The sequence below is a fragment of the Coffea arabica genome, chromosome 4e (assembly GCF_036785885.1).
Source record: "Coffea arabica cultivar ET-39 chromosome 4e, Coffea Arabica ET-39 HiFi, whole genome shotgun sequence".
NCBI lineage: Eukaryota > Viridiplantae > Streptophyta > Magnoliopsida > Gentianales > Rubiaceae > Coffea > Coffea arabica.
The window spans coordinates 9,271,783-9,282,210 of NC_092317.1; the positions used below are offsets into that span (position 1 = coordinate 9,271,783).

Consider the following 10,428-nt stretch of genomic DNA (forward strand, 5'->3'; position numbering starts at 1 on the left):
AAATTAAGAAACACATGAAAATTAATTAGATCTCACAGATATTTGGGACTGCGTCTTCGCGTTGATCCTTGACTAGAGGAGAAAATTAGTCATGCCTCATAAGAAAATCTCCATGCAATTTAATTGAATTCAAAGACATAAACACTCACTAATAATTTAGAATAAAACTTTGAATCTCCGTAGACTCTTTGAAGAAAAATTACATACCACACAACAAAAGAAGGAACAAGTTCCTTCTTACATAAAAGACTACCTATTCTCCTACGGAGCTTCTTTGGAGAGAAAACTAAAAACTAGTCTAATGTCTTCTAAATATATATATATATATGTATATATATATAAAATAACATTGTTAAAAAATATATATATATATAATAAAATTATTTTCTTTTTTTTTTAGCCTTCAATTATGTTTTTCTTTTAAAAAAAATATTCAAATTTTTGCATTAAAAAAAAATCATAAACATAAAAAAAAAATCAAAATACAATTACTTCCCTTCTTAACATTCGGTTTAGTTTTTCAGCAATTCAATTTCTGAATTAAAAAAAAAATGTAAGACCAAAAAACTATTTTTTTTTCTCTTTTCTTCTTTTTCTTTTCTTTCTTTCCTTTCTTCTTCTTCCCCGCTGCCCGCCTCTTCTTCTTCCTCGCGCACTCCGCCTTGCTCTCTCCTCCTTGTGCGACCTCCACCTGCGCGAGTCACCAGCTCCTCCCCCGACTTCCATCGCCGCCAACCCAGCTCACCGCAGCTCCTCCTGAGCTCCCGCAGCTACCAGCTCGCCATCGACAGCCAACCCAAGCGTCTGCCGTCGCCGCAGCCTCAGTTCAGCCCAGCCACGCCACGCCACCAGCTCTTCACCCTCCTTGAGCTAGCTCATCTCCGTTTCCCCACCTAGCTCGTCGACCTGCGCAAGCCACCACCAGTCCGCGTCCACCTCTGCTGCTGCTGCCAGCGCCGCCACCCCAGAGCTGTGCGCAGCTCCTCCTCCCTGTCCATAGCTGCCGCCGACTGCCGCCGACTGCCGCCTGAAGCCCACAGCAATCCAGCTTAACGCCATCTCCTCGTTGCTCGCACGCGTCGCACTACCAGCTTGCGTCGACCTCCTGCTGCTGTCACCAGCTCACCCAAGTGCCGCTCTCTCTTCCACTTCGCAAGCTCCGCTGTCCGACACCCAAGTCATCTCGACACCACCAGCTCCACCGTCTGCCAGCTTGAGCTAGCTCATGCTAGCTAGCGCGCCTCCACCTGCGCGCACCACACAAGCCAGCGACCTCCATCATCTCCCTCGCAAGCTGCTCACGCCACAACTCGCGCGACCATCGAGTGACACCCATAGCCGCCGCCGTCGGTAGTTGGGTAAATTTATGGTCTCTTAATTTTATTTCAATTTCTTGATATTGATGGGATTTAGATGATTGTGAATTTGTTGGGTAAAATTGTTTGATTGCATTTGTGTACTGGAACCAGTGGGTTGGGTTTCGTCTGCTTGATACCCTTATTGCACTTTTAGTTGAGTAATTTTCTGGGTTGGTTTGTTAAATTACTATTGCCGTTGGTTGACTCTAGGTACCTTGTTTGGGAAGCATTCGGTTTTGTGATTTCAATTACTAAGCTCATTGGAGCACTTGCTGCTATTTTGGGTTGTATTTTCTGCATTTAACTAACATTTGGACCGCCATTGCTTATTGTTTGTAATTGTTGCTTTGTCGAGGCTTTTGTCTAAACCTTGAGTGCCTCACGTTTCCATTTTCTTGATTGAGGTGGGCGTCTATGTTGCTTCATTACCTGTGAAGTGCACCAGTGGTACTGGTGTACGTATTGTGGCTACAATTGTTGGTTCTATTTGGTTGGCTGATGGTTTGAAAGCTAATTCCCTTTTGATTAAGTTGTTCACCAATTTCTGAACTACTGTTGATTCCCAACATCTGATTTCTTAAGTCACTTGCTAATTTTAGTAGGTTGAGTCCTATATTTGACTGTCCAATTGGTGACAGTTGTTGAGCTTTTGGGGTGAGCAATAAAAAAAAAAATATTTGTTATTCTCTGTGATTGTTGGAGGCCATCGATGTCATTTTCTTGTTGGTTCAATCTACTTGCTGTGCCAGGGTTCCTTGCATTGTTGACATTAGCTACATTTATTGGGCATTTGTTTGTTGCTTGGAGGCTGTTGTTCATTCATCTGGAGTGCTGTTTCTGCATCTGTTGGTCGCTTTAGTTTCCTGATTGGTTGGAGTGATAACTACCACCCATGGTGAAGCCACGGTTTTCCTCTAAGTCTAGAACACCTAGGACATCTCAAACACCCCAACCCACCATTCCCGCCTCTGACCCCTCGCACAACCCTTCTTCCTCTGGACGGAGGGCTCGCCTTGGGAGACAGAGAAGCGTCCATATTTCTGATCCTTCACATTTTGGTGGTAATTTGAACTTCACCAGAGCCGCCGACAAACAGCGATATGCTATTTGTTGCGAACGGCGAATTATTCCTTGCTGCTATCAGGACGCCGCCACCTTAAGTCTTTTGAATATACTAGTTGACTTTGACCGCTTGATTAATGCAATCGGGTGGCATCCCTACACATATATTGTTGACTGTCCGGCATTTATTGAGTTGGTTAGGGAGTTCTATACCACATTTGAGTTTAACATTTCCATTGGATACATAGTCTCTACCCCCAATGTCATTCATTTTCGATTAATGGGTCAAGAATTCCACCACTCCATTACTGATTTCAATCTAATCTTTGATTTTATTGATAGGGCCTACGCCAACTCTCGTGAGTATGCCGAGAGTGCTTGTGACTACGTAGAGCCCTTCTTCTCCCGCTATAGCTATTTTTGGAAAGAGATGTCCGTGGATCGTGATCCTTACGACCCTAGGAAGTCCAAGAGCTCTTATCTCAAGGACCCGGCTTCTCGATACATCTAGCGTTTCTTGGCTTATAGTTTCTCAGGCAGGCGAGATAGCTCGGACATTTTGTCTAAGTCAGAGTTTTTCTTTATTTGGTGCATGCATAATAATATAAAAGTTAATTTGGGGTGCTGGCTAGCTTCTCAATTCAAGTCTGTTTTGACTAAAAAGAAGCGCCCCTTGATTCTTGGATCATACATTACCCACTTGGCTATTAATTTGCATGTGCTTGATCTCTCTAACCATGATTTGCATGTAGCATGTCAAATGGAGCCCTTAGACATCCCTTGTTTACAGAAAATGGGCTTGGCTAGGGAGGGTGACAACGGGTGGGAGGTTCCACCACCGGGACCGTCTTGTATTCCCCCTCGTTCATCTTGTGCCCGTTCCTCCACTGCTATCGGTGACCCCGGCCCTTCGACCTCCGCTCCACCTCCTCCAACCCCAAGGGCTGATGACTGGCACCAACTCCAGATGCGAGTTCAGAAACTGGAGGCTCAGGTAACCAATATTGATGCGAATGTGCATAATATGGCGCAGAATTTGGCAGCGTTTATGCACCATGTGGGTGTTGAACCTCAATTTGCACCTAACCCACCGCTGTTTTGACGACTTAAGGGGAGTTTCGTTGCCCTTTTTCTTATTTTTACTGTTTAATTGTCACATTGAGGGCAATGTGTGCTTTAAGTGTGGGGGGAGATTTGAATTTGACTGGTGTTTCTTTAATTTGCTGCTTATCTTACTGTTGTCTTGATGAACAAATATGGCAACTCACTCTTCTATTGCTAGTTGTGATTTATTTTATGAATTTAGTTTAGGTGGTAAGTAAAAGCATGTTATCTTGGTGAATATCATGAGTTTAATGACTTGGTGCAAATTGTGGTTAACTTGTTTAGGCAATATAAATATTTTACTAGCAATTATTGTGTGAATTGGGCGATTGTTGATCTCAGTTCTCCATGTTAGGAGATGACGTAGGCTATGATCTTTAATTATCTGATATTTTGGTGCTTTAATTGTGATTAATAAAGGACTCTACTCCGCTAGTGTCGTCACCCAGTAACTGGGAGTTTTCACCACAAGTGTCGACTTTCGCGTCAAAAAGTGGCGATATCTATGAGTAGTTAGTCCTGAAACTGTGAAAAGTTGAGTAACTGGGCTCTTTCATCTAAAAATGTCAGAGTTCACGTCAAAAGACTTGAATAGCTTGGGACTGAGCATTTATCGAAAATAAATAAATAAATAAAAATAAAAGATTTCTCAAAAAAAAAAAGAAAAAAAAATGTGTAAGCTTATGATCATGTTGGCCTGCCGATCCTTGTTCTTCAATGTTGAGATTTTGGTTGTCAGTTGACCCAATTGCTAACTTTTGCTAGTTTAATATTTTGATTTCCTAGATGAGTTAGCCATGAATTGGACGAGTTTATGATTTCAGGAGCTAACCGGGAGAAATATGTCTTGACACTTAGCTACTAAAACTTGATTTTGGGATAAACGCAGCTTGGCAATAAATGAAATGAGAGTTAGCCATTGTTGAATTTAGTTGTTCTCATGCTTGAGGACAAGCATGATTTAAGTGTAGGGGGGATTGATAGGGTGTTAATTATTAGTAATTTTATTGTTAATTCTCCTCTTTATCCTTGCCAAATATTGCTTTAATTGTCAATATATATTTATATTTGGCATTTGGATATAATTTCAGAAAGTGGAGCAGAAAAGTGCTAAAAAAGGGAACCTTCTTGAGAAAATTTCTCCACACTTGAAAGCTTCTAAAAGCTTTACACAATTGGTCCAGTGAAGACCAACGTCCATTCCTTTGCTGATGAAGAAGAATTGAATTTCATATCTCAATTCAGCGGGGACCACGTATGGATTGATTTAGAAAGTTTGTCCTGCTTTTGGAAGATATATTCATTGGCCATGATGGACATGTGATAATTGGATGTAACTTTCCAATTGCTTCCTACGTAGCTAGTCCCTTAAGAGACTAGTGCTCCAATAAAATAAGAAGGCACGAGATTAGTGGGCTCATGGAAAAAAAGCTATGAAGACTAAATGCTTGCATTTATATTAGACTAGTTTTCTCTCCAAGGGGGGAAATTGGACGAGTGCAGAAGACATTAGACTAGTTTAGACTAGTTTAGTTTTCTCTCCAAAGAAGCTCCGTAGGAGAATAGGTAGTCTTTAGTTTTCTTTTGTTGTGTGGTATGTAATTTTTCTTCAAAGAGTCTACGGAGATTCGAAGTTTTATTCTAAATTATTAGCGAGTGTTTATGTCTTTGAATTCAATTAAATTGCGTGAAGATTTTCTTATGAGGCGTGGCTAATTTTCTCCTCTAGTCAAGGATCAACGCGAAGACGCAGTCCCAAATATCTGTAAGATCTAATTAATTTTCATGTGTTTCTTAATTTATTAATATTTGCATGTTTTCTATTTAAATTTTCATGGGATTATTTTGTTAATTGGATATCAAGGGCTCGATGTGCAATTTGATTTTTTAATCTCTTGTCAATTTAATCAATTAAATCAGTAATTGTTTAATTGGTTAATATTAGTGGCAACTAGTGTTTTCTTACACTAGGGGAACATGCAATCTGATTTAAATAACCATCGTAGCGTGTTATTAATTTGGATTAGGCTTTTCTAGTTTTTAATGCAATTAGAAAATTAATTCCTACGGTCGTGCCTTTTGAGTATTTCCTGATTAGGGATAATCAATGGTCGTACCTTGGTTATCAATAAATTAAGGAAAAGTTGGTCGTTAGAGTTTTTCGGCGACTATAACTAACCTATTAATTAAATTAAGTGAACCCCTGTGCATCAATGATCGGATGAATGGACTGTGTCTGCGTAGTTGTATCCTTGGCTAAAATTTATTTATTATTTATTTAATTGCCATTTACATTCGTATTAATTAATTATTTATTTTTGGTTAAATTGTTTAATTAATTTTAGTTTTAATCTGATAAAAATCCCCCGTGTCCCGAATTTGAAAAGAATCGAATTTTTTTTCCAATCCCTGTGGATTCGACCCTACTCACTACTATACACAGAAATAGTAGTGAGCAGGGTCGAATCCATAGGAATTGGAAAAAAAATTTGATTCTTTTCAAGTTCGGGACACGGGGGATTTTTATCAGATTAAAACTAAAAATAATTAAATAATTTAACCAAAAATAAATAAATAATTAATACGAATGTAAATGACAATTAAATAAATAATAAATAAATTCTAACCAAGGATACAACTACGCAGACACAGTCCATTCATCCGATCATTGATGCACAGAGGTTCACTTAATTTAATTAATAGGTTAGTTATAGTCGCCGAAAAGGTCTAACGACCAGTTTTTCCTTAATTTATTGATAACTAAGGTACGACCGTTGATTACCCTTAATCAGGAAATACTCCTAGGTACGACCGTATGAATTAATTTTCTAATTGCATTAAAAACTAGAAAAGCCTAACCCAAATTAATAACACGCTACGAGGGTTATTTAAATCAGATTGCATGTTCCCCTAGTGTAAAAAAACACTAGTTGCCACTAATATTAACCAATTAAACAATTACAGATTTAATTGATTAAATTGACAAGAGATTAAAAAATCAAATTGCACATCGGGCCCTTGATAACCAATTAACAAAATAATCCCATGAAAATTCAAATAGAAAACATGCAAATATTAATAAATTAAGAAACACATGAAAATTAATTAGATCTCACAGATATTTGGGACAGCGTCTTCGTGTTGATCCTTGACTAGAGGAGAAAATTAGCCACTCCTCATAAGAAAATCTCCACGCAATTTAATTGAATTCAAAGACATAAACACTCGCTAATAATTTAGAATAAAACTTTGAATCTCCGTAGACTCTTTGAAGAAAAATTACATATCACACAACAAAAGAAGGAACAAGTTCCTTCTTACATAAAAGACTACCTATTCTCCTACGGAGCTTCTTTGGAGAGAAAATTAAAAACTAGTCTAATGTCTTCTGCACTCGTCCGATTTCCCCCCTTGGAGAGAAAACTAGTCTAATATAAATGCAAGCATTTAGTCTTCATAGCTTTTTTTCCATGAACCCACTAATCTCGTGCCTTCTTATTTTATTGGAGCACTAGTCTCTTAAGGGACTAGCTACGTAGGAAGCAATTGGAAAGTTACATCCAATTATCACATGTCCATCATGGCCAATGAATATATCTTCCAAAAGCAGGACAAACTTTCTAAATCAATCCATACGTGGTCCCCGCTGAATTGAGATATGAAATTCAATTCTTCTTCATCAGCAAAGGAATGGACGTTGGTCTTCACTGGACCAATTGTGTAAAGCTTTTAGAAGCTTTCAAGTGTGGAGAAATTTTCTCAAGAAGGTTCCCTTTTTTAGCACTTTTCTGCTCCACTTTCTGAAATTATATCCAAATGCCAAATATAAATATATATTGACAATTAAAGCAATATTTGGCAAGGATAAAGAGGAGAATTAACAATAAAATTACTAACAATTAACATCCTATCAGGCCCCAAGAAAGAGAGTCGCAAACAATATTAGTATGCTGGTCTAGGACTATTCACCTCAGTGTTTCTTGTATCAACAAATGTGGCATTACTTTTCTGGGATGTAGGCAAACTCATTAACCGTGAAAAGATATCGTTCAAGTTTTTTTTTTGGCAGCATATTTCATCATGATGTGAGCGGGAAAAGTTATAGCAGAGGCTGGAAGCATGACAATGGATCTATCAAAAGGAACAGATGCACTGAAGTCATTCTTCATGATTTTGAAAAGGCTGACCAAGATGGAACTTGAGGATCCATATGCCATTATCCTTTCAAATTACATGGAAGAATAGAACTAAAAGACGTGGATTTCTTCTATTCAACAAGGCCAAAGCAGATGGTCTTAAACAATCTGAGTTTAACAATTGAAGCAGGGGAAGTGGTTGCTTTGGTCGGTCAAAGTGGCTCCAGAAAATCAACCATTATCAGAATGATTGAAAGATTCTATGACCCTGCAAAGGGGTCAGTTGAAATAGATGGAATTGATATAAGTCATATAATCTGAGAGCCTTGAGGTCACAGATTGCCTTGGTTGGTTAGGACCCTTGCCTTTTTGCAGGAACTATCCATGAAAACATCGCTTATGGAGCAGAAGGTGCGACTGAAGCTGAGGTTGCTGAGGCTGCAACTCTTGTAAATGCCCATGAATTCGTAAGGTTGGTTTATATGATACCATTTATCATTTGATCAATCTATTTCTTACTATTTTTTATGCTTACTGATTTCAATTAACAGTTCAATGCAGATGATTATCAAACATCCTGTGGAGAAAGAGGAGTGCAGTTATCAATATCATCAGGACAAAAGCAAAGGATAGCTATTGCTCGTGCAATGTTGAAAAGGCCAAGATTTTCCTGTTACATGAGGCAACAAGTGCATTGGATGTTAAATCAGAAAATCTTGTACTAGATGCCCTTGACAAGACCATGACTGGCAGGATTGTGTGATTGTGGCTCATAGACTATCTACAATTCAAAAGGCAAACAAAATTGCCAGAGAGGGTTCTGATGATCAATTGCTTGCAAAAGGAGAAAATAGGCCTATTATACACTAGTAAAACTCCAACACCAGGCTGCAGCCAAATAAAGAGCCACCTAGCTAGCTAGGCTGAGGAGGTCATGGTGAAAGAATCATCTGAATCGAGAAGTTGGGTGCTTTCGTTTCATAGTTACTTTTCAAGTTGAAGTAATATTCAAAACCAGCAAGGAGAAGAAAATTTTTAACTCTTTCAATAATTCCATACCATCTTGTAACTTTTGTCTACAAATTTTACCTATATATAACAAGCAAAGAACAAAATTTGTCAGTCTTAATTTAATCATTCATGTTTCATATTTGACAAATTTGTCTCACTATCTTTACAGAAAAAGAACATCCTTTTTATCTGTATCAATAGGCATGAATCCAATGAACCAAATGTGAGGAAGGCTTCGTTAAAATAATACTAGCCAACTCATGAATTATAATCAACTAGGAAAGAGCACGTGCATTTCACATGTATATTGTCGAACAAAACTTGTTTAACTTTTAAATTTATTCTTAAATTGCCTTTTCAATTAGGCAAACTACTTAATGGTTGATTAAAATTTTTTCTTTCATTATTTTCTATCTTAGTTTCTCTTGGATTTGTTCATATTCTTTTGTAATGTTTATCTTTTGGTTATAGTACAGTTAATTTTTTTTTTTGGTTATCAAGGAGAGCTAAGCAGCTCAATACATAAATACTAAATGGGGGGTGGTTACTCCTACAATATCCAAGTTCATCCATCTCTGAACTATATTCGGTGGGCTCTGTAAACGATACAACCCTAACTCCTTCTTGAGGCTATCTTTAGCTAAACAATCCGCACTATTGTTTCCTTCTCGCCAAATATGTGATATCCTTACCTTCCATTCCTTGTGTCTCCACTGATCAATTTGTTTTAGCAGGTTAGAGTAAGGGCACAAGTGAGGTGGCTTGTCTAGAAGCAAAATCGCAGCTTTTGAATCTGTCTCTACAATCACTCTCTTATGTCCATCTTCCCAGGTCAACTGTAGTCCATGTATGATTCCCCATAGCTCCGCAGCTATATTTGAAGCTACTCCCAAATTCACCTCAAACCCTCCTTTCCATATACCGAACTCATTTCTCATAATCCCTCCAACTCCAGCCACCTCTGGATTGCTTGTTGATGCCCCATCTACATTTACTTTGGTCCAACCCATTGGTGGTTTCACCTAGTGAATGAAGTGCCAATCCTTCCTGTGTGTATCTGTTTCGGTTAAAGTTGCTGTCTGTGCCTGTCTCACACGAGCCACAATCTGATTAGCCGAAACCTGCAACCTTGACCCCTCTCCTGTTATGTTAAAGTCATTCCTCGTCCTCCATACTGAATACACCATTTCTTGAAAAATAAATTGCCAGCATATATCATCATGGACTCTCAGCTTAACCATTCTCAGGTTCCAGTCCAACCATTCCCTATAATCCATGGTCATAAACTCCTCCTATCTATTTGGGTGAACTAGACTCTCCCATTTTCTTTGTACACTAGAGCAATCTCTTAGAGCATGCAATACCGATTCTCTCGCTCGTTTGCAGACAGGGCATTTGCCATCAACATGCAGGTGTCTTCTGTATTTTTCGGCATTGGTGATCAACCTTCCATGTCGAATTAACCATAACAAAAACTGCCATCTACCAGGTCCTTTCTGTTGCCAAATTTTATCCCAACCACGATCCATGCTTTCCCCCCAAGCGAATCTGAACATTCCACCTCATATGCTGATCGAGTTGAGAACCTTCCATTCGCCTCATATCCCCAACACACTACATCACCATTCTGCTCTCCTGGAATTACACATAAAGCTCTGATTTCTAACAAGCGCCGCTGCGGTAAATATTCCGAGAACTCGTTCCAATTCCAGCCCCTTGTGACGTCCTAATACCGAGTCACCATCCTGTCCATCACT

General features: G+C 38.8%; 1 long non-coding RNA gene across 4 annotated transcripts; it reads left to right on the forward strand.

The window, feature by feature from the left end:
• Positions 1–544: 544 nt before the first annotated feature.
• On the forward strand, positions 545–8,789 carry LOC140006023 (uncharacterized). Of its 4 annotated transcripts, none has more exons than XR_011813574.1 (3): positions 545–1,369; positions 3,211–8,132; positions 8,212–8,789. It is a non-coding gene; the product is annotated as an uncharacterized lncRNA (long non-coding RNA). The 4 variants fall into 4 exon arrangements; XR_011813576.1 differs by having other exon boundaries at positions 551–3,414; positions 4,616–8,132; XR_011813575.1 differs by having other exon boundaries at positions 551–1,358.
• The last annotated feature ends 1,639 nt before the right edge of the window (positions 8,790–10,428 follow it).